We start from the raw sequence: 25,457 nt of genomic DNA on the forward strand, positions 1-25,457 counted from the left end.
CTGTTAGCAGCTTGGGAGGCCCTAAGGTTCCTTGGCACATCGGGAAACACCCATGTTTGTATCTCTGGGCTTTAGAGATACAGAGACTGGGCCCAATTCTGGTTTCCCCCATTCATGCTCTGAGTTCATCTTCTCATCTATGAATCAGAGAGAGCAATAACTCCATTGTTGGATTGTTGCAGAAGATAATGAATATAACATGTGGAGAGCAGACCTGACACCTATGTAGGCAAGAAATATATATATATGGGGCTGTTATTGATTACCTCAGAGGCATTAAGTGTATTACTTCATAAGGTCATTGTAAAGATGAAATGAAGTAAGATGTGAAATAATGTGTGTGAGGTTCTTGGCATCTAGGGGAGCCTACTAAAGACTGATTTGCCTTTCTGTGCTTCCTCTGAGTGCTCGTAGCTAGCTAGTAGCCGAGTTTCTATGCCGGGAAGGCATTGACTACTTAGAATATGGAGCATTTCCCATCTGCTCATGGCTCTGCTGAAGAAGGTGACATTCTGAGCTTCATCAGGCCCTTGAGTTTTTAAGTAATTGAAGCTCTAAGAGTCTGAAGTGACTCACCCTGTGCTGTTTATTCTGGTCTCGTTTGCACAAAAGAAAGGAAAATCACCAGCTCTAACCACCCACTGCAAAATGTTAGAGATTAGAATAGCTGGAGAAAATACCGAAAATAATTCCCCGGGCCGGGTTCCGCTCTTCCTTCCACGGTGGGGCTGGGAATATGAGTGGCAGGTCCTGAGTCATCAAATACAGTAGCCCCTGTTATCACTGGTTCCCTGAGGAGGGGAGCAGCAGGAAGGGTAGGGAGGGAGAAGAAGTGCTCTGAAGAACCCCATCGGATTTACATTGGAAGCAAATGGGAAAACATGTTCAAAAAACCCTTTCTTTGACTGAACCCCTACTGTGTGTGAGGCACATGGCCAGAGGCAGAGGAGACAGTCTTGCCCAGAGGCAATGCCCAGCTAGTAATCGTGATAAAGATGTAAGTGCCCACATATTACAGAATCGACCACACACCAGGCAGTGTGGGGCATATTCTATTCAATATTTCTAAAACCGCTCACAGTAGGAGTTGTTACCCACTCTTTTGGACATTTATTCCTTAATTCATTCACCCAAAGGCCACTGGGACCTCACTGTGCAGGGCCCTGGGCTGCACGCTGAGGAAGTACAGGCAGTAGAACATGGGCTCTGGCTGAATGCAGCAGCCAGGCAACTCCACCAAGGTCACAAGCAAGCCGCTGGGAGCCAGCACCACCCCGCCCGGCCACCACAGCATCAGGAAGCACCCGTCAGACAGTCCCCAGTCAGGCTCCCAGATTCTCAGATTCCCAGGGATGGGTTGTAAACTCATTCAGCAGTAGCCCTGGCGGTGCCATGGGGCAGATTGATAAGTCAACAGCATGGCTAACTTATTTAAAAAGAAACATTTAAAGGCATGAGTTGTACAATCCAGCATAGAGGATGTTGTCGTTACCATCACAGGAGAGATTTTGCTGCAGAAATTACCATATTGCACAGGACTGTCACGGAGTGGGTTATCCCAAGGGGGCTTCTGCAGTAGACTTGTCTCCAGTTCCCTCTCCCAAAATTCAAGGGGAAGCAGCTTCTCAGGACATCGTCAGGCCAGAAGGTGTCCGTCACAGCTGAAACAGCATGGGACCTACTAAGAGTCAAATGTGTCGCCTGAGTTATCTCACGTAATGGGCACAACGAACATACAAGGTGATGCTGTTAGCCACTTAGCCTGTTAGCCCAGGGTCTCCCAGGAAAGGAGGAACCCTGGATTCAGACCCAGCTCTGACTGGAATAGGATCTGGGTTCTTTCTTCAACCACAAGCTGTAGGTTCCAAAGTTCTCCAGGACTGACAATGTTGAAACATGGTAGGTTTGGCCTGTGAGAAAGGGCCACACCCAGGAGCCAAAGGCTCAGGCTCTGGGCTGACTCAGTCATCACAAGCCTCTCATTGCAAACTAGACTACTTGATCATGCTCAGTTTCATCTGTGAAGTGTGTGTGTGTGTGTGTGTGTGTGCATGCACATGCACGCATGTATTGGTCCACAAATACATGAGAACAAATCCCAAAATCATACATTCTTTCTACCTTGTGAGGGCAGGTCACCTGCAGAAAGAAGCCCAGGCTTACACCCTGAGAGCTTGTCAGAAACCATTCTACTTGTGTAATTCTCACTTTGCGCCTCAATTTGGGGTAGCCGTCAGTCCAAATGAAGCACCTCCACGAAACTGTCTTTTGCTGTCTAAGAACAACCAACTGAGCCAACATCTTGCCCCGTGGAAAGCATCTAAGTGTTGGTGGAGGTTCTTCCAGGGGCACCAAATAGAAGGTCTCCACATCTTCACAGTGGCTTCACAGTAGATAAGATACAGCCCTTTGGTCTAGAGATGCATCGTTGTTTCCAAGAGAAATATATATTACTGAAAGGTTGTGACTAAATTATACTTTGTTCAATCAGATAGCCTTTTAATTTGCCCTGAAATTTGAGCCCACAAAAATGCATAGATTAGGAATTACACAACTTTAGTCAATCCAGTGGCCTAAGCCAGGAACCAAAGAGTCCCTCCCTCTCTTACCCTCCATGTCTAATTAATTTGGGTGATCTATACTATTGGTTTATCACCTAACTTTTCCTCCAATCCCACTAGTTCTCTCCATCCCCACTGCTACCCCCTCACCATTTCTCACCTGAATTACTGAAGCATCCCCTGAACTGCGGAACGTTTCAATAACTAGCCCCACCCACACTCCCAGTTTAACCACCTACCCTCTCATCTCCGCTCTGGACCCAGAGCAAACTTCGTTCTGAACCTCCCTTCTTTAAAACCCTTCTGGGTCTCCCCCTCCCCTTCTCAATAAAATCCAAACCCCACACCATGGTATCCACGCCCTTCAACCATCTCAGCTGTTCCCACTTATCTCTTCCTCCTCGCCACCACCCCCACTGCCCCTCCCAAGAATACCGTACTCAGGCCAGGGGCCAAACCTTGGTGTGTCTTCTTGAACTCATCTTGCTCTCCATGCTTCCTCTTTTGAGTATTTGCAATCACGGCTTGGAGCACCTTTCTTCCCCTTCCTTGCCTAATATCACCTCATCGTTTAGGACATTTCTGGCAGAAGGGACACCTTCGACTTCCTCTCTACTATACCCCACACTAACTGGCCACTGAAGGTCTTGTAGTACCAGCATGCACGGGGCAGGTTCACTATTGATTTGGGCAGATGGATAAACGAGAGTCCCAGAGCACTTGGTGGATTTTTCAGGCTTTAATGCTATCTCAGAGAACCAGGTACACAGATGTAGGGTAAATGAATTATAAGGCTTTTCTTCCCTCCTGCCATTAGGATTGATGATGGATCCTTGCAGTCCTGAATGCATGCCTGATGGCGGACACCTGGAGTACAGTGTGGGCATGCGTAAGTGGGTATACCTGGGCTGAGACTGGGCTTATAAGGGCGGTGTCACGGGTACGCCAGCAGAATGAAAGAGAACAACGAGAAAAGAGAGAAGCAGAGGCTACAAGAGAATGCCAGAGAGCCCAGAAAGACTGAGAACTCGCTGGGGACTTGGAGGCCTGCCAGCCTCCTATACCCCCAGCACCCCTGCCTGCTGTGTACCTGGTAAATCCCAATAAAAGCCTGAAAAAGCCACTGAGAGCTCCAGGACTCTCCTCCTTTACCCTGTCTGCTCGAATCATGGAGATCCTGCACTGTGTTCTTCCTGCCACTACAACAGGCACACCAGGTAGGGAGCCTGACATGTAAGGAGTGAGGCACAGGTGGGGCTGGGCAGGAGGCCTGGGAGGCAGGCAGGTAACTGAGCCTCCCAGCCCTCCACAAATCTTTAGTCTTCCTCAGAGATATCTCATGGTCTCACCTCTTCTGTAGTCACTCATCCTCTCCTAACTATCCTCCTATAGCCATTTCCCCAGGCTCCCATCCAGCTCTGAGGGATACCACCCATATATCCCTGGTCTCCAGGCTCAGGTGTGCACACTTACACATGCCTCATCTTGCTCCAGGTGTCCACAATCAGGCATGTGTGCCCCATACCCACACTCCCAAGGACCTTCTGCATTAACATGATCAAGGCCACAGGTGATAGCTACAGAGGCTAGTGGTGTAAAATGCCCGATTAACTCATTTACCCTACAGTCTCCCCGCTCTGGACTCTAGGAACCGATCTGCTTCTTTCCGCTCCCAGACTGTAGGCCACTTGCAAACTGTCTGCCACCTCAGCTCCATATGCCCAGCCTGTTGAATGAATGAATGATGGCTCATAAGACTTCTCTAGTGCATCGACCTCCTGATGACTTTTGAATTTTTCCTTAGACGTTACACCATATTGAATCATAGAAGCTGGGATCAAAGAAACCCAAGACACTACCAATGCTCAGTCAGAAGTGATGTTCTCTGGTACCTGAAATTACCACATGAGTCAATGAGGAAATAAGGAATAACTTATAGAACTTTCCTGTAGCTTTGACTTTTAAATCATTGGATTAAGTGCAATAGACCTATTTTCACTGGAAAAGACATTTTTACAAAATCACCATAAAAGTCCAGGTACATTAAAAACATTTTGGAAAGTACATAACATTTCATCTGTTCTATGGTCCAACCTAACCACTAATTTGGTGCTGTAGTTCCTTGCAGTCTTTTAGGGGCATTTTTTAAAAATACCAATGTGGGATGATCTCTATTTTGCAAATCACTTTTTCCACTTATGATGTAACATTTTCATGGTATTATATTCACATCATCCCAACACTACATGAAACTCCACTGCATGACTGTTTCAGAGGTTGTGTCTGCTTTTTCTACCTTTAGATGTTTAAATTGTTTCTTTTTCCTCATCCTCATCCTGTCAAGATTTTGTTAGTCTGAATTTTCAGAATTAGTATTACTGAGTCAAACGCTGCTAACATTTTTGAGGCCTTTGATAAATCTTCATATCTGTTTTCCAGTCAGTTACCCCAATTTATACTCTTTCCAGAAATGTTTCAGGGTCTCCATTTTACCAACCTTACCTCATATGCAATTATTACTTTTAAACATCTATTCTAATTGGCCCAAAATCATCTTGCATCAGTTGGCTTTGTAGTGTATGGATGAAGAATGAGAACAAGCATTTTCCATATGCTTACTTAGTAGATGTATTTCCTCACTTGTGAATTGCAAAGAGCTTTATCTTCATTTTTAGGGAAACACATGAGAGAAAAGAAGAGAAAATGAATGAGTGAGACACAGGAACTCAATCCCTGCCTCCTTTTCCAGATGTGTGACTCCAGGTGCATGTCTGTAGTTCCCTAAGCTTCTGTTTTCTTCAACTATGAAATTAGGATTCTAATCCCTGCCTTGAAAATTTGATGTGAGGATTAAAGAGGTAGCAACCTTCCCCCACCTAAACAGCCTCTGGCTCACAGCAGACCCACAATTTTCGTTTCCCTTTTTCTTTTTGAGCCCTGAGGTTTTTGTCATGGCCTCTGGGTGATCCTGTGGTCCGGCTCCTTGGAGGTGAGCAGCATCACTTGATAAAAATGCAGAATATCATCTCCTGCCGCCCGCTGCTCCCCTCAGCAGTGTACTTCGGACCTTCTGCCTGCTCTGCTCCCCGCTCTGGCTCTGGTGAATTCTCTCACCCTCCCGCGCTTCTGACTGTACCCAGTGCTTGTATGAATGAATAAATAAATAAACAAACAAATAAATAAATAAAATCTTTAAAAAAAAAAATGCAGAATATCAGACCCCACCCCAGACCTACTGAACCTGGATCTGCATTTTGACAGGACCTCCAAGTAATTCAGGCACACCTTAAATTTTAAGGATCCTGGGCTTTGGGCTTTGGGCTTTGGGCACAGGAGGGAATGGGCACTCCATGCCCTGTACCACTTATGTGTGTACCACTTCATCAAACTTGCCATTAATGCTCTAATGATGAACCCCATTTTCCAGTTGAGTATACAAAGGCTCGGAGAGATTGGCAGCTAGGATACCCAGCCCACCAGGGGTGAAAGGAGGACTCTCCAGCTCCAAAGAGCTCTCACCCACTTGGCCAGTTCAGGAAGCTGAAGTTGAAAGTTTAAGTTCAAAGGCCTACAGCCTAGGCCTTTAAAAACCTAGGTCATAGTTTTCAGTTAAGCCAGGCCATATCCCACTGAACTTTCCAGGTCTAATCTCACCATTATGGCCAGCCCAGCTTCTAATGGCTAATGGAACAACCCCCTAAAACTCCACCACACTGACTCTCAACTCCTCTTCCCCTTGTCATACCTCAAATTGCCACCTCCTCCTGTTCCTGCCAGCTCAATTTCAGACACTTCACATTTGCAGATTTCCAAGAATTACTTCTGGGCTTTCCAAGCAGGTTTTCCCCACATCTTCAGTTCATATGACCAATCTGTGCCCACGCTGTGGCCAAGGCAGCCAGAGAAATCTCCCGAATTAATATTCATTGCAGCTTCTCCCTGAAGGATGGTTCCCCAGCCTGTGGCTTTGAGATGCCTCCACGAGGAGCTTCAGGAACCTGTTTGCATAAAAGATGAATGAGAATTGTCTGCATGGAGTATGTTTTGAATGTTCCTTTCGTGGGTTCAACATGCTGCCCAAACTGAGCTTTATGATGTTAATTTGCTTAGCACAGAACAAGCTGGATCTGAGAAGACATAGCATCTTCAGAAGTACAGAGAATAAAGTACTTTGCCCAAGATTACATGGCAAGTGAGTAGCAGAGCCAATACAGAACCTGAGTGCGTGAGCCCTCTGTGCTGCCCTCTGTCACTCAGCTCCTCTTGCCTTCTCTAGGAAGGGTCAAGGAATGCTTATCTTAACTACAAATTGTGTTGTTTCACAAAGAAATCAGTGTGGCTAAGAGGAGTAAGGTGGTGGCAAGGAAAGGGAGTAGGACCCTCCTCCTACTGAAACTCCTGTGCTCAGAGAGAGCCAAGCACACCTGGAGATCCACCCTCATCCCCTTCCTTCCTTCCTTCCTTGTGTTGACATCTCCATAGGTTGTCTTCCTCTGCTTTGGGAAGTATGTGTTTCCTGTTGTTGCTATAACAACCACCAACAGTAGCTTAAAATCACAGAAATGTATTCTTTTATAGTTCTGGAGGTTAAACATCTAAAATGAGTCCTTCAGGGATAAAGTCAAGGCTTCAGCAGGATGCGTTCCCTCTATAGGCCCCCGAGAAGAATTCATTCCTTGCCTTTTCCAGCTCTGGTAGCTGCTGACATTCCTTAGCTTGTGGCCACATGGCTCCATTCTCTGCCTGTATCATCACATTGGTTTCTCTTACTCTAGAGTGAAAGCTCCCTCTGCCTCCCTTTTCTAAGCATCTTTGGATACATTGAGCCCACATAGATAAACCAGGATAATCTTACCATCTCAAGAACCTAAACTTAATCACACCTGCCAAGTTCTTTTTACCATATAAAGTAATAGTCACATGTTCCAGGGGTTAAGATGTTGATATCTTGGGGGACATCATTCAGCATAGTATAGGTAGTAACAAGATGTAGATAAGAATATGAGCTGTAGAGACAAACATGGGTTCCCATTCTAGCTCTGGCTCTTCTACATGACCTTGGATATTTTTCAGCCTTCCTTAAACATCTCTGTTTCCTCTTCTATAAAATGGAAGTCATATTTCCTCCTTTTCAGATCTGTAGTGAGGACCCAGCATGATTTGCTTTGAGCACCCAGCACTGTGGCTGATATACTGTGGGCACTTGATTCAGACCACCAGGAGCACTGAGGGATCCTAGCGCATGCTTCCTCACCCTCAGAAAGAGGGTCTGTTGGCTTGGTGCAGCCTCGCTGATTTTAAGGAGTCAGCAAATGTTATAAGGATGCAAAAGCCTGCCAATTGTGCAAACAGATTGGGCCTCCATTATCCTCAAAATTAAGTTTACACCAGATCCATTTGGATTAGCAAGTAATGTAAGAGGCAAAGCACTGATCTATGGTAAGAGAATTCTGAATAATGTAATATCAGTAATAAATGGAAGTTGTTGTGTGTTCTGCCTGCTTCCCTGCTGAGAAACTCCAGCAGGACAGATTTCCCTCTCATTTTTTTTTTTTTTTCAGATTTTTTTTTTTTATTTATTTATACAAGAACTGGGTGTAGGCCAGAGGTGTGGAAGGGTGAGAGAATTCACTAGAGACAGAGCGGGGAGCAGAACAGGCAAATTGAGTGAAATACACTGCTAATGGAAGCAGGGGGGGAGTCAGGAGAGGTCTGCCACGTCATGTGGGTCAGCTCCCTGGTCGGCTGGGAATCGAACCCACACTGCAGAGGCTGCCGACAGCTTCACAGCGAGGCGCTCAACCTGCTGCGCCACCGGGAGGCCCCTCATTTTTTTTTAAAGGGATGTTTACTTCTCTTTAGATGTGGCATTTCCACTTTGCAGGAGAAAAAGGGAAGGGAGGTGAAGAGGGGTTGCCCCGCTGGTTTTCTGAACCACAGAACTGAATTTCCAGCCACTAGCATTACCTGTCTAGAGCCCTCATCCTCACCCACAGCTTCACCAACCTGCTGTTTTTTTGAGACTTAGGTCCATGGAGTCACCTTGGGAGGTGACATCTCCCAGAACTCAGCGTGTGCTAGTAAATGTTTAACAAGTGGCTTTCTGGGGTGAGGGGAAGAAGTCCTGATTGCCATTTCTATGGTGTAAATGTGCCCCCAAGGGTTGATTTCAAGTCACCAACCTGACACAGCTGGCAGGATGAGCAGTCAGCACTTGCAAGCTTCTGCAGACTGATGCCAGCACGGCCACACACCTGCGCCCCATCCCTCTCCTAGCCACTCTTTACCACCCATTGCTCTACTGAAGAGCCGTGCCCTGCTGTGCAGTGCTGTGCACGCACTATCCTGCCCTGGGACTTCCCAATTCTCACCAATAAGAATCTTATTTGCTCTTCAGGTCTAGACTCAGGAAGTCCTCATGTGAATTAATCCCTCCTCTCTCTGTTTCTCCTTAGGATGTTGCTTATACCGTTCTTTGGCATGTCTTTCCTGCCTATGCAACTAAATCATTAAATGCCTGCCTTCCCAGTCTTGGAAAGACACTGGCCTCAGCCGAGTTCCTTTAAGTAGCTCTGTGACTTAAAGAACTTGAGTTTCTCAACTGTGAAACAAGGGTACCAATCCCAGCCCCATTTTCTTTTCAGGAGTTACTAGGAGGGTGTGTATGGAGCACACAGTAGGTGCTTTATTGCTCTCTAGACTTTCCTTGGAGGAGAGGGACACATCTCTTTCCTCATTATCTCCTGCCACATTTCCTGGTACTTGAAGATTCTCCCTCAGCCAGGACTTGTTGAAATGAAATGAAATCTCCCGACATGTGCAATGCAAATAGAGATGAGGAAGGAATTGCTCCCTAAAAGGTCTGCAGCTGGCCTCAAATCTCACCCATATGGGATGAGCTTTAACAGTCTAAGAGACTCGAGCTCAGCGGGGTTGGGGGGGGTTGTGGAAATAAAGTGCAGATGGAGAGTTTCCTGGTGGCTTAATCTCGCAGGCATCATAGATAACTCGTAAATGTCAGAAGCGATGCACACAACTTAGAAGGCAAAAGGAAATCTGGAGATATTAAGATATTTACTGGACCACGTGAGGGAGCAGACTCAGCCTCAGATGCTGCTCATATTTTCATTAGCAGAGGCTGAGTGAACTTGAGAGCTTCAAGTCTAATCGAAACCTCCCATTTTCTTATTTGGGATCTGAGTGCGGTTGCCTCATTATACAGTGTAATGTTCCCTGATGGATGCTCGCTCCACCCATGTCTCTGAGATGGAGAAATATGGGGGATGCAGGGAAAGTGGCAGCTCAGTAACTTCCTCTGCCGCAGCATCTTGTGTTGACCCAATGGGTGAATGGCCACCCACGGGGAGGGGCCTCTTGCTGCATACCTTCCCCTGTCTCCCCTGTCCTGTCTTTCTTCCCTGTTTTACTGGAGGATTACAGATTAGAGGTTTCTGGATTCTGTGCACAAGGCTGAGATAGACCAAGCCAGGAATTGCTGTCTATTTAGAGGTAGTTGATGGGAAGCCAGACGCATAATGCCAGTGGAGTTGGGTTCTGACTGGTCAGTGAGGGTAGACAACGTGCTGCAAAGAAGGTGGGGGAGGGCAGCGATGAGGAGCTGTGAAGATCACATGATCCAGGACGATGCCTGGATTCATGCATACATTCATTCACTTCATCATTTATTCATCCTGTCTCCTACCAAATATTTATGGGGAACTTAACTTGGCTAGGCACTGGGGATACTGTCATAAGCAAAATAGACATAATACCTGCCTTGCCACAGCGCAGGGCATTAGTTCTTAAATGGTGGCAATTTTGTCCCCTGGAGTACAATTGGCAATGTCCAGTGTAATGGCAGGAACGGGCACAGAGCAGGTTTTCTATGATTCGAGTAGAAGGGTAAAGGAAGGAGTCCTGGAGCCCTCAGTGGCTTTTCAGGCTTTTATTGAGATTTACCAGGTACACAGCTGGCAAGGGGTGCCGGGGGGCTAGGAGGCTGGCAGTCCTCCCAGCCCCCAGCAAGTCTTCACTCCTTCTGGGCTCTCTGGCATTCTCTGATGGTCTCTGCATCTCTTTTGCTCTGCTCGTGGTTCTTCCGGCGTCCCCGTGATGCAGCCCTTCTAAGCCCAGTCTCAGCGCAGGTGTACCCACTTACGCGTGCCCACACCCTGCTCCAGGTGCCCGCCATCAGGCATGCATTCAGGACCACAAGGATCCATCACCAATCCTAATGGCGGGAGGGCAGAAAAGCCTGATATCTTTTTCACTTACCCTATATCCAGAAACAAGTTTTACTGTTGAGACTGGTGGGGGAGGGTGCCTGTCATCTGATGGGTCAGGCCAGGAATGCTGCAAAGGATCTGAACTGCATAGGAAAGCCCCCAGCACAAAGACTTCCTCATCTCAAAGTGTCAGTAGTGCTAAGGTGGAAAAACTATGGTCTGGAGGCTTGGGGACGGGGGAGGCAAGAATATCCCTTTTTATGTGACATGGGCAAATTGTGTTTTTCAAGGGCAAATTGTGTGTTTGGTTGACCTATATATTTGCTCATAAGCCAGCAAAAGATAAAACTGGGACAATTTCTAAATAAAGTTCTAAATATCACAGCAACAAGAATAATATGCTCTATTCATGTGATGTGGTAGAAGGCCGGGTAACATGGTCATGTCTTGTTTGAGGCATGTGCTGTGGTCCTTAGAGGATGCTGCGCAGATGGTCCTAGTGGGCAGGCTGGTCAAAAGCCAGCATGGTCAAAAGCCTGGACTTTGTGGCCAGGGCAGCAGGTTCTAGTTCTGACTCTCTCACCCTACCTGAGTGATCCTGGGCCATTCACCTGCCCCCTCTCCAACTTACATGCCCCTTTGAAGACAACCAGCTCATTCAAATAAATATTCAACAGGTCATCTAAAGTCAGACAAAGGCACTGTCTCTTACACTCCAAAATTTTTCCAGATCACTTCCTATGCTGTCCTCCTGTTGACTTGTTGTTCATACTTTATTTGTTGAACAAAGATTTATTGAGCACCAACTATGCTCTAGGCCTTATTCCAGGTACTGAAGTTGCACCTGGTGCTGAAATGGTGCTGAAGTGAACAAAACTAGTAAGGTCTCTCATAAAACCTGCATTTCAACAGAACAAATTTAATAATTAATAAAAATAATAATAAAGTATTCCACAGACACAAATATGATGATGAAATAAAATAACATGATGTGACAGGGAATGGCAAATTTGGTTACTCTTAACTCAAACCAGGTTTCTTTCTCAGGTTACTTTTAATTTGAAATGCAAAGGAAAAGGAAAAATGAGCCAGGTAAAGCTCTGGGGGAAGTATTCTGGGCAAAAAAATGGGCAAATATAAATCAGAGGCATTCTGCAGGGGACAGGGAGGGAGAGGGATCAAAACAAGGGAGGGAAGAGCACAAGGGACAATGGTGATGGTGCACGGGTGAACTGATGGTGGAAATTCTATGGGGACTACACCTGAGAAAAGAAAGCAAACATTGGACCTCCCCTGGTGGCGCAGCGGTTGAGCGCTGGGTTGTGCAGCTGCCCGCAGCCTCTGCAGCACCAGTTCGATCCCTGGCTACAGGGCGAGGGTCCCACATGGCACGCAGACCTCTCCTGCTGCCCGCTGCTCCCCTCAGCAGTGTATTTCATCAGTCTGCCTGCTCTGCTCCTCTCTGACTCTGGTGAATTCTCACACTCTCCCACGTTTCTGACTGTACCCAGTGCTTGTATAAATAAATAAATCTTAAAAAAAAAGTAAGTAAACATTGTAAAAAAAAAGAAGAAGAAGAAAGATGTAAAATATATATAAATAAATTAATTTTTTAAAAAAGAATGAAGTGCCCTGGGGCCTCCCTTGTGGTGCAAGGGGTTAAGTCTCAGCACTGTCAAGCTAGGAGTTCTATCCCAGGCCAGGGAGCTACCCCACATGGCACAAGAGATCTCTCCGGTCTCACCCACTGCTCCCCTCAGCAGTGTATTTCAGTAGACCCACCTGTTCTGCTCCCCTACTCTGTCTCTGGTGAATTCTATCACGCCCCTGCACCTCTGGCCTATATCCCAGTTCTTGTATGCATAAATAAATAAAATAAATCTTTAAAAAAAAAAAGGAATGAAGTGCCCCAAGGACTGGGTGAGCTCCATGTGTTCTAGCAATAGAAGATATAAGTCTGGAGCCCTGACAAGAGCCAAGGGGTCTGGAATGAGACAGAGAGGATGGCAAAGCCTGAATAAGAAGTTTAGGTGTCACTCAAAGAGAATGGGGTAGTTGAGAGAGGGGACCTAAGCAGGGGAGCCCAGTCTTCTCATATTGGTTACTCAGCTTGGAGTTATTTTAACAACCTCTGAGTACAAGACTTTTAGCTTGTTTCTCTGCTTCCTCACACCAATACCGACAAGCTGCAGCTTCTTTCCCAGCCCACCTCAGGCCCCATGAAACAAACACATCAGTGCCCACTGATCACTGCTCCCTTCCCTTGACCTTCCAAGCCAGGGATCAAGAACGGAGCACATCCTCTCATTTCTCTCATCATGTGCTTCCTTTTTCCATACATCGTTAATAAACCCAGTCATAGTCTGGTTCCCCTAGAAGCAGACCCTGCTAAAAGGGCAGGTACTTTATTTGGGAGATGATCTTAAGATACACACCTTGGGAAACAGGAAGTGAGGTAGGAGGGAAAAGTAACCAAAACCAGGGCCTCAGTAAGCAAGTTAGCACCAAGCGCAAATGGACCTAATCCCAAGGAACTCTGAGACCCAAGAGGAACACACCCTCAGTTATCCCATGTTAGGGGGATGTATGAACCCCCTAACAGTGCGGTGGAGGGCAGCCCCAGGGAGCACTGACTTTCCTGAACCCCTGATCTGCCCCATGCATGGGTGAAGAGGACCTTTACTGCCAGAGAAGACCTCAGGCAAAAAAAAATGTAGGTGGTGGTAGTTGGAAATTGGACCATCCTGAGCTAAAATTAAGTCCAAGGGAATATGGGGAGGGCACCAAAGCATCTGCCACAAGCTACCTTGTCTTAGAGCATCCAACTTTATTAATTTTTAAACTTTGTACTTTATTGTGGCAAGCACACTTAGTGTGAGATCTACTCTCTTAATGGTTTTTAAGTGTTCAGTGAAGTATCATCAACTACGGGCACAATGTTTGAAAGCAGACCTCTAGAACCCATGCATCTTGCTTAAGTGAAACTTTATCCCCACTGATCAGTAACCCTCTAATTCCCACTCCCCCCAACCACTGGAAAGTATGTATTTAACAATTACAATAGTTGTCTGTCTGTGACTGGGTTATTTCACTTAGCATCATGGTCTCAAGATTCATTCATATTATTGCATATGGCAGTATTCTAATTAAATGTGGTATTTCACTGTATATGTGTATATATATATATATATGCAGACATATGTACGCATATCATATGTGTGTATAAATATATATGTATGTGTATAGATATATAGTCTGAGGTTATTTATATATATGTGTACGTGTGTGTGTGCGCACACAGTACATTTTACATTGCCTCTATTTTTTTATATTTTATTTTATATATTTTTTACATCATTTTTCATTTTTGCACAATGTATGTTACATTGCCTTTATCCATCCACTCATCTTAGTCCTTTCAGTTGTTTCCACATCTTGGCTGTTGTAAGGTTCCAGTAAATATAGGAGTGTTACTATCTCTTTAAGGTCCTGATCTTGATTCTTTCAGGTAAATGTCCAGAAGAATTGCTGGATCACATGGCAGCTCTATTTTTAATGCATTGGGGAACCTCCATGCCATTTTCCATGGCAGCTGCACCATTTTAGAGTCCTACCAGCAGGAGGCAAGGTTTCCAATTTCTCCACATCCTCACCAAGACTTGTTATCTTTTATTTTTTTTGACAATAGCCATCCTGATAGGTGTGAAGTGACACCTTACCATTTTGATTTGCATTTTCCCGGTGATGAGCGATGTTAGGCAATATGCGTGGTTGCCATTTGTCTGTCTTTAGAGAAATGTCTTTTTAAGTCCTTAGTCCATTTTTAATTGGGTTATTAGTTTTTCTGCTGCTGAGTGTGGGAGTTTGCTTTTATTGCCAGATGCTGTGCTCAGTGCTGAGGACACATAGATGATGTTCTGGTTCCTCCTCTCTCATTGCTGCCAGGCTGGCCCTGCCTCTTTTCTCATCTGCAGTATAGACCTAATGCTAATAAGTTCTACCACTCAGGGTTGTTTTGAAGACTTGATGACATGCCACATATGAAAACCCTATGCAAATGAATTGTGGGCACAGCCTTTCTATGTTATTATCACCGCTCAGCAAGTTACTTTACTTTCTGCAACCTTAGTTGTCTCCATCTGTCAAATGAGAATAAGAATATTTGCTCTGCCTACCTCAGACAGCCATTATATGCTTTAAATGAAGCAATGAATGAGAATGCACTAGAACACTATTGAAATGTCAGCCACTGCTCACCACCTCCTTCTACTGTCTTTGTGCTAAATGAAACTTGAGGACAGGGATCCTACCTGATCCACCTTTGTAAGCCTCTCCTCAGACCAGGTAGAGTGTCTGGCACATGTTAGTGCTCAATAAATCCTAGTTAATTTGAATCCAATGTCACATCTCTTATCACTATGAAGTGAGCAGGGAGGAATTATTTAACCCTGCTTACAGGTGAGGAAATTGAGGCTCAGGGAGGATGAGGGAGGCACGCTGCCAAGAAGGGGTGCATCTAGGATCCCTGATATCTTAGCTTCCAATTCAATGAGTTCTTCACTACCACAACTTGGAATGACCATGTGGGAGATATGACGCAATGACAACAGAAAAAGTTGATATTTTGGGAGCAAACCAGCTGCTGCCTCTCTGGCAGTACTGATTTTTAATAACTTTTCCAAGGTTAATCTGAAACTAGCTCAAGCTCAAGGTATCTGGATAACCTTGGGATTTCTCCACGCATCCAGTCTATTTGTACCCCCTCAGCTTCTATCCCTCACCCCCAACCCCCTCAGAGTGACCTGAATCCATAGAAAAATATTCTCCTTGATTGGGCACACAACTGAGAGGTTGTCAGAGGGGGGAATGGGGAAAGCGATCCCACCCGAGGAGAGATAAGCGACAGAAGCAACAAGTCTGAGATGTCTCATACCGTAATCCACCAGTGGGAACCCCATTCTGGGATCATCTGGGGTGGCTGCCAGGCCCAGGAGCAAACCCCAAAACATTAGGCCAAAGTCTTCACCCTTCTGAATCTTAGTTTCCTCCCCAGCAAATGAGGAGTGTTGTTTGCCGTGTTAGATTTTATGAAGATTAAAAAGAATTTTGAATGGCGAGCAGCTAGGTTAGCACATAGTAGGTATTCAACAGTTGTGTTTCCCCTCTCCCCTTCTTCCCCACTACGCGAGAATTAATCACGCTGGGACTGCTGGCTCCTTCAACCTCCTCAGGGCTGAGGATTTACGAGGCAATACCAAGCAAGCATTTCTGTTTCCTGGGAAGCTTGATGCCGCTGCTGCTGTTTTGAGAGCAAAAATTATTAAAATTGAACTCTCTTCCTGTCATCTAGGTTGGAGTCTCCAGCAGGTCTCTTGTGACCATCCTACATTTTTATGACTCTGGTGGGTTTCATTATAAGCCCTGATTCCTGGAAACTCATCTACCATCCTGACCCTGAGAGCGTTTGATTTGAAACATCAATCACAGTTTAGTGTTGAGCTCCCTGTTTACATGTAACTGCAGACACTCTTGTTGCCAAATCTGAACCGTGGTCTTAGAATGGGGTTTCAGGGAGTCCACAAAGCCCAGAAAAGAATGAATGTTGTCAGCACAATCAAATTGTCTCCTGCCGTCACTACCTTGGGAATGCTATGCCAAGAAACAGCACAGCCCGTGTGGCCCCAGCCCTCTTGCGCACTGGGAGCACTGGCGGGAAGACAAAGTGTCCATATCACCCTGACCACCTGGGAGGGTCAGGGCCCAGACTGAAGGGACAGACCCCTCCAGGAAGAGGCCAGTTGTACAAATTGCCAGATCCAAGGGGTCTGTGCCAATTTCAACCTAGGTTTCCTCAAAATGTTCAGGTTGTTACAGGTTTTATACCTACCACCAAAAACATGTGTGTTCAGTAATCAAATAAGCTTCAAAACGATAAATATGATGTGTCACATCTCTTTACTGAAGTACTTATCAGAACCTTTATTTTTAAAGATTCACTTATTTTTGCATAGAAGAACTGGGTTGTAGGTCAGACATGCAGGGGGTGAGAGGATTCACCACAGACAGAGTGGGGAGCAGAACAGGCAGATCTACTGAAATACACTGCTGAGGGGAGCAACGGGGGAGATAGGCGAGGTCTGCTGACCCATAGGTGGGTTAGCTCCCTGGCCAGGGGACGAACTCATGCTGCAATGGTGATAGCATGAGACTTAACCCCTAGGCTACCAGGGAGGCCACTTCTCAGAACCTTCAATAAGCAAATGGATTTGTGAATCTCCAAGAGAGGGATGTAATACACAAGGCTTCGTCAATTTTTTTAAAACTGCAAATATTTTGTTAAAATGCATTTGATGGGAACAGTGTTCCCTAGAACATATTTGGGGATTGCTGATCCAGGCTGACAATGTCTCTTAGGGGCATGAGGCAGGAGCTTGTAGCTTGTGCTGTCATCAGTATCAGATGAGGCAGTGGAAACTGGGACCCAGACTTTGAGTGGGGAGTGAGCAGACCCAAACATGAATTCAAGCCATCAGTCTATAAACCGGTCTATTTCCAGCAGGAGCTTGGGGTGGTGATAAAGGTGGGGAGAGGAAACAGCAGACCACAGAGATAGGGAGAGACCACTGAACAGTCATCAGCGGAGACAGAAAGCTCTGAATCAATAAGGACACCTTTGGTTGCAAGTGAGAAAACCCCATTCAAATGTAGCTCAGTAAACTTCTGGACCTTATTGGGTTCTTGTCAGTGACGGTTCTTTTGGGTGCACTCTTCAGCCTTTACGCGTGGCTCAGTCAGGTGGTCACATGCTGTCACCTGGATAAGGTGTGTCTCTCTGAAGTCTGGCTTTGCTTCCTCTGGTTGGCTTCATTCTCGTGTCAAGCTGTCTCTTTATGACGGCCCCTGAAAGTTCTCAATTCCACATCCTTCCAACTTCATGTCCAATGCAAACGAAGACCCTCTTCTCCAATAGTGTGTGTGTGTGTGTGTGTGTGTGTGTGATGTGTATGCATGGCACATGCATAAGTAACTGGCCTGACTTGGAGTATGTGCTCATCTCTCAGCCAACAGTGCTAGAGGATGCAATGTACTTACTGGCTTGGCTTTGGCCATGATGCCACCCTTGGATTCTGGATAGCATCTGCTTTGGCCACGGATGCCACCCTTGGAGGCTGGATAGTGTCTACTTCAACTGAAGCACATGGGCTGGGTGAGGGAGGTAACTACCCAAGAGGGAAATTGGGGACTAGTTACAGGAGGATGGATGTCAGGCAGCGGATACAACAAATGTGCATGACAAACTATCTTCCTGCCTGACTCCAGAGGGCAGCAGCTGATCCTCCCATCCAGCCCATGTTGCAGAAGGGGCTTCTCTCTTTCACTTGGTGGCTAGACAAGGGCTGAATCTTCAAATAACAAGAACAAAGTGTCCTGAGGTGAACAAGGGAGGTATAGGTAGGGACTGACCAGAAAAGTGACAGCCCTTCTGGGAGGTTTTGATATTTCCAGATGAAAGACTAGATAACACCCAGACCTAGGAGAACATGACTGAGTACTAGGTCCCTGTCAAAGCCCAGCTCTCAGAAGTCAGGGGACATAGGCTTCCTCCTACTGCCCGCAGTTCACTGATAGAAAACAGACCCAAGGACTCTAAGCCAAATGTCCAGCAAATATTAACTTTATTCAAGGTCATCTTTGTGCCTCCCAAAATATAGGGCTTTCTGACACAAGCCAGATTGGAGAACACAACTGAACTAAGGGTCTAGTAACCCTCAGCCTTAACTTGGTCCTCAGAACCTGCAGTTGAGCAGACCATGAGGACCCCACACAGTCAGACACTGGCTTGCCCCACACACCCAGAGAGAGTGACAAGCCACCCTAAGCCTGGATCCCATTGGATCCCACCCTGGGGTGCTCAGCCATCATGAGAAAGCCAAGGAATGAATCTCCAGGCCAGGGAAGGCCCCAGAAAAAGAGCAAAGGCAGAGTGCGTCACTCACTTCCAAAGTGCATTACTACCCCTTTGAGGCCCACGAAGGTCACCTCCATCCCCCAATCAGATGAGTCAGTTCTCTCCAGCTGAGCAGAATTAAAAAGCGGCAGGGAGAATATGTTCAACCTCAGCATTCCCCGAGAGGGCAGAGGTTTTGGAGGTCTTATACAAGTTCCCTTCTATGACATTGGGCTTTGCAGGGGTGGGGGGGTGGTGCCAAGAAGGAAAACTTCTCCACATCATTGTAAAGAGGTCTGGTTTATTCTCATGAAGCTGCAGTTAATACTCTGCATGTGTGGGCTAAACCCAGGAGAGACTTGGGGCCTGAGTGGATCAGAGGGATTGTTACCCAGAACCACCAAAAAATATGAATTGGAAAGGCATGTGGACACACGCAAAGGCACATGTAAAGAAATGTACATAAGGTTCTATCTAATATCTGTCTATCTATCTATCTATCTATCTATGCATGGATTAGAAGCAATATGACAGCAGGGGCCACTTTCAATGGATTTTCATAACCCTAAAGTTTAGCACAATGTGACAAACAGAGACGGATGGATGGATGGATGGATGGACGGACAGATGGACGGAAGGATGGACGGACAGATCATATCTGCTAGATTTGGTCCCTCCATTCATGCTGCTTCCAGTTACGGCAGAAGACAGACATGGAATTGACTGTAACGCAGCATGATACATGTGCTAAGGGAGCTCTGTGTGAGGAGGGGCCAGTGGGTGCCCAGAGGAAGGAGGGCCTGGGCCTCCATACTGGAGACAGGGAAGACAGCAAAAGGAGGTAATGCTGGAGCCATGGAGACCGGGTGCCACACCCCTGGATCGCACATTCTGTCCAAATGTTCCTTCTGTTCCTGAGTTCCGCCTAAGGATTTCTTCGTCCTCCATCCTATGGCTTCAGTGCAAAGCTGCTCCAGCTGTTGGAAAGTGCTCCTCTAAGCCCCGTGGCCTTTGATTTCCCTAACAGCTGTCTTTTCCAGTTCTTAAGCCAATCGAAGCCAGCATGTTGTCTCATTGAGCGTCTGCGCAGGTTCTGAGCTCATCCCAGTAAGCACAGCGCGCCACCCTTTCGCATTAGGTTTAAGGGCTGCTCCTTGCTTTCTTCCTCACTCATGTTTAAAGTGCTGCTTCTCCTGGGGAGGCCTCCAGGGAGCAAGCTCTAAAGGATTAAGCGAGATAAAACAGGAAAGAGGAATTTAGATGGGAGGTAATTACAATGAAACTGCAATCATAACTTAAAGTCACATTTCTTTGCAGAGAAACCCACATAGTTAATGTTTTCAATGTCTAAGTGAGCGGGGAAATTGGGGCTTTGTACATAGTTCACTTTCCATTTTGTGCCAGTAGGACTGGAACCCTGTGGAGCCCCTAGTGGTCCCCCAGAGGGGGCATTGTCCTACTGGACACACCCTAGGCACCCACATGTGGAAAACCATCTCTCAGGGTGGGTGAGGTACCTGTGCCCCACACAGTATCCTCCTTCACACACTTAATCTCTTCTTGCTTTGAAGCCCTATTCAGAATATTCCCTAGAGAGAAAACCATCCCTGTTTTTAGGAGCTCAGTGACCCAAGACTACTCACCCCTCCTCCTGGCTCCATGGCACCTCAGGGCTGCTGGTCTGTGCTTCTCCCCTGAAGAAGCTTTTCATCCATTGATAGATTCATTCATTCAAGCAAATAATATTTAATATGGGTCAAACACAGCTGTAGGCACAAAGGACATAGTCATTAAAACAGACCAAAATCCATGCCCTCACCACTTCGAAGAGAAAGGAAATAAAAAAGATAAATAAAGTATATAGTATAATGAATAATAAGTGCTAAGAAGGGGAGGAAATGCATGTTAGGAGGTGAAATTTTAGATAAAGTAACTAGAGATGGTGATTCTTGAGAAATAACTGAATGAAGTAAGGAAGGCTGCCATATGGATCAGGGGAAGAGTAAGTCAGGCAGAGGTAACAACCAGTGCAAAAGCCCTGAGGTAGGAGCTTGCCTGGGATATCCAAAGAGCATTGTAGATGAGCAGGGCGGATAACAGGCTAGATCATGTAGGGCCTTGTAATCATGGTAAGGACTTTGGCATTTACTCTGATGTCGTGAAGAACTGCTGAAGGGTTTTGAGCAGAGGAGTGACATCATTTCACAGCATCACTGACCACTTAGCAGGGAATAAACTGAAGAAGCAGCGGTAGACACAAACAAGGAGCTATCCCTTAGGCAGCTATTGCAATAATCTAAGTGATAAAGATAATGATTTAGCCCACAGTGATGGGATGGTAAGGAGTCAGATTCTGAATCTGCTTTGCAGGTGAAGACAACAGAATACAGCCAGAGCAGATATGTAGCATAAGGGAGTCAGGGATAACACCAGAGCTTCTGGTCTGAGCAATGGAAATACAGAGTTTCTAATGTATTTGCTAAGAAGGGAGGCCTGGAGGAGGAACCGGTTAGGGAAGGATCCCCCATGAGGAGCTCAGTTTGGGACAAGCTTGCACATCAAAGTAATATGTTCGTGGGCAGGTGAGTGTGTGCATGTAGATGCTGAGGGAGTGAACTGTATCAAATTTATTTGCAAGCCCTCTACATGTAGGTAGTTTTTACATCGGTGAGACTAGACAAGATTCCCTAGGGATTGAGAAGTGAGTCAAAACAACTTACAGATTGTTACCACTGTGCCTGCACTGTGATGGCTGCTTGACGTACAGAGATAAGATGCCTTCAGGTCCAACAGAGAAGAAAGGAGCATTGTCAGTGGCGGCAGGATCACCGCAGATGGAGGGAGACTTGGGTTAGCAAGAAGGTTAACCTGGACTGGAGCGTGGCTGTCAGGCAAGGCCTTCAATAAGGAGGACCCCTTAGCTTCCCTAAAGACAAGAGGAGCTCTCCAGGCAGAGATGGTGGGAGGATGCACAAGGAAGAAGGAACAGCACATGCAAAGGCAGGAAGTGGGCACAAAGCATGGGGCCGGAGCAGGGGATGGTAAGGTTGGGGAGGGGGAGCAGGGAGGTAGGAGACAGGCCTCAGATACGATGCAGGGAAGTGGGCCTTGACTTGAGGTCTATAGGGTGGGACCCCTGAAAGACTACTCAAGAGAATGTCATCAGTATCTTCACTTTAGTAACAATCAGAATCCTCTGGGACGTGTGACTTGAATCCAGAGTGGTGATGGTGGTCCACGTACTTGTGAAGTACCTCTTTACCAGGGAGATCTCTGTGCCTGTCATAATCATACTTTGCTTAAAACACTTCAGCCAACAACAGAACCATATATGACACGGCCCCAATAGTCTGTACCATCTAGGTTGTGTGATTACTCCCAATGACATTCGTCCATTGATGAAATCACCTAACAGTGCACTCCCTGAATGCACCCCCATCATTAAGCAAAATGTGACTATATCTTGTTCCCGGTACAGTAACTGTCCAGAAGCTTGAGATGTGGCTTACCCAGAGAGGAGCCACGTTCAGACCCCAGGGAAGGGAGAAGACCTCTTCAAATGGATTGATACTGCTGCATCATTTACTATACACCATCCTTTTTACCCCCCAGACACCTCTATCAAGAGAGGTGTGAATATTGCCATGTTCTAGGGTACCCAGGAAAGGCTTAAAGTGTGTATATCAAATCCAAAGTCATTCGGTGCAAATGTGGCAAACCAGGATTCGAACCCAGGCCTGTGGGTGCCTTCCGTAATGAAGCATTTCGTAGCAAACATTTCCCCACCTGGCAACAGCACACAATTTGCAGGGCATCTGATGATTAAACAAATTGGCTAAGTGGTTCTCACGCCTCAGCCACAGTTGCCCTTTCCTTGACATACTGTGGATAGAATTTGAATATTGTCTTTCAAATCAATGCTCATTTTATTAGCAGGAAGCATTTAGAATGAGCCATTACACCATCACGGGAACTTTTATTATTGGCCCTTAATAAATGTTTGATGCTCAAAATGGTTATGAGTCCATAGTGTGGGGATGGTCCCACCCGCTCCCTCCTCTGCTCTCTCTGCCATAAAATTAACGGAGGTATTCGTTAACAGACTTATCATTTATCCTGCTTTTAACTGGCATGATGCCGGAAAAATAAAATAAGCGTATCAGAGGGACTTGGGAAGGCTTTTTAATGATACTGAAGCTAAATTGAAAGAGCAGTCCTTCCCACTGGCTTGTTATCAGGAACCAGGTCTCCAAGCAAGATAGTTAATGACACAGCCAAGACCTGGCACCTGAATTCAAACATATTTATTTGCTTTCTAGAAGAGGAATAATGCATTTAGCTCCCCACGCATTTTTCCCTAGCTGGGGTGATGATATTTAAAGAGGCTTTTATTTGCTCATTTCACTTTTGCCCTGAACAGTTGGTGTATGTGTCTTGTTTGCTGGCGGTGGCCGTGCAGATGATGGGTGCTTTGTCCCTGAGGTGGAGACCTTCCAGGTGAGGACTCAGGAGCTTCCTCCTGCCTAGTGGGGCTAAACAAGCTGGACCACGAGGGGTAACAAGCTGCCAGCACAGTTGTGGTTGTGCTACCATGGACCAGCAGCAGGGCAGGAGTGATGAAGTGAAAGCCATAAGGGGGATGGGAGAAAATGGAGGGTGGGGGACCAAGCACTCTGCAGGACATTAGCATGTAGTCCCAGATCCGGGGAATAACAACAGCTAACATATATTTTTTTAAAGATTTATTGATTTATGCATCCAAGAACTGGGGTACAGGCCAGAGGTACAGGAGGGTGAAGGAATCAACCAGAGACAGAGCTGGGAGCAGAACAGGCAGACGGACTGAAAACACTGCTAAGGGAAGCAGCAGGCGAGACAGGAGAGGTCTGCCGCACCATGTGGGTTACCTCCCTAGTCGGCCAGGATTGAACCCATGCTGCAGAGGCTGCGGACAGCTTCACGGCACTGTAATCAACCCCCTGCACCACCAGCGAGGGCCAACAGCTAACATTTAACTGATGTTCACCATGCATTAGGCACAGGACTGGTTTCCCCGGGTTAGCTCATTGGTGCATACAACAGGTCTATGAGGTTAGTGCTAACATTCTGTCTAGTTTACTCATGAGGAAACACAGTACCAAGTGGTTAAGCAATGTTCCCAGGGTTCAAGCTCTCCCCTAATATTTGTGGGGCCCAGGGCAAGAGTGCCAATGGAGGCCTCCAGGCCACAAATCTAAATATTTAAGTTATTAATCCAGCAATAAATTATTAAATAAAATATATTCTGTCATCCTTGACAAATGTATATGCATACAATTTGGAAAACCCAATTTGAATTCAGAATTCTCATTCTCCTTGGAGTTCTAGATAAGAACCGGGGAGAACAGGAGAACAGTCCCTGGCCCCATAGGTCATTTGTCACTTCCCATCCCCAGCACTCTTAACTATGAGGGTCTCTCACACATGCGTGTGCACATGGACACGCCAGCCCAGACATTCAAGAGCCAGACATTCCACTGCAAGCAGCCACCTCTGGGAGGAGGGGGCCCACAGGGGAGAACTTGCTGGGTCCTGGAAGCCAACTTGGTGTTACTCGGCAGAGAATTCATGGTTGTAGGATCCCAGTGTGTGGTCTAGAATGAGAAGCTGTGGCTTGAGGTGGGAGCACCCAGTGGGCCCCCATTGGGAAGGACAAAGATCAAAGAGGAGTAGAGAGTTGGAGGCTTGGAGAAGCACCCTCTAACACGTGGGGTCCAGCACAGGCCCAGAGGCAAGCTGGTGTTTGAACCTGGACTGTCTGACTTGAGTCCAGATGCTGAACCTCTGAGCTATACTATCTCTCAACAACAAAACATAAAATCCAGGTGGGGAATATAAATTCCTTGACCTGCACAATGTTAGAGCAAGGAGAGAGCTAGGCAAATTGAAAATCATCTAGCCTAACCCTGCCACTCTCACGTTTACTCTCCACCCATTTTACAGATGAGAAAACCAAGGCTCAGAAAGATGGACTTTCTCTAAGTAGTAAGTAGTAAGTAGACAGACCCAAGACAAAAAGCCCAACTACCTATCCAAAGCAGGTCTCCTTCTCCACCCTGCCTTTCCCCACCCCACCCACCAGCTTTCTAGTGAGGACTTGGATGCGGGTCTCCACAGGGGACAGCTTCCTCCTGCGGCTGGCTGCTTGTGCTCTAATGCCGAGGTGGAGATTCCTGCTCCCATCTGTGTCATGCCGCGGAGAGCCATGGGTGGTGTCAGTGCATTCCAATTAGCCTTCTGAATCATATTTGTTGTCTTAAAATATTTATATCCAACCACTTCCCACCTGCTGGAAGAGAATCTTCGCCTCTTCCACATTGCCTCACATCTCCAGCCCAAAGGAGCACTCTCGTCACTTGTTGTTCATGACATCAGGCACCGCCACCAAGCCCCATGCATGGCATTTCCTAATCAGATGTAAGTGGGATGAACGGTGCCATGACCCAGGGCACCCAGGCCCTCTCACTTGGAGCTTATTGCTTCTGACAGCGAATTGCTTTCACCAAGAGAGGCCATTTGCAATTCTATGTGTACCTCTCAGCAGGCTCCACACTTCTGCTTGAGCTTTTAGGATGTTCCCAGCCAATAGCTGCAGGACTTGTCACAGGTAGCCCCGTATACTTTACCTTCTTGGTGGACCAAAGAGGCTGGAGTGTCTTGCTGCAGGGGACAGTGACATTCTTC

General features: G+C 46.5%; 1 protein-coding gene and 1 long non-coding RNA gene across 2 annotated transcripts in view; both read left to right on the forward strand.

The window, feature by feature from the left end:
* LOC119232511 (acid-sensing ion channel 2-like) overlaps window positions 1–25,457 on the forward strand; it is a 254,924-nt gene that overhangs the window by 71,589 nt on the left and 157,878 nt on the right. The gene's annotated exons all lie outside the window — the stretch shown is intronic.
* LOC119232515 (uncharacterized) lies at window positions 19,646–24,738 on the forward strand. Its single transcript, XR_005122131.1, has 3 exons — window positions 19,646–19,841; window positions 23,155–23,231; window positions 24,717–24,738. It is a non-coding gene; the product is annotated as an uncharacterized LOC119232515 (long non-coding RNA).

The sequence above is a fragment of the Talpa occidentalis genome, unplaced genomic scaffold (genome assembly GCF_014898055.3).
Source record: "Talpa occidentalis isolate TD23 unplaced genomic scaffold, MPIMG_talOcc4v2.1 talOcc4.7, whole genome shotgun sequence".
NCBI classification, from domain to species: domain Eukaryota; kingdom Metazoa; phylum Chordata; class Mammalia; order Eulipotyphla; family Talpidae; genus Talpa; species Talpa occidentalis.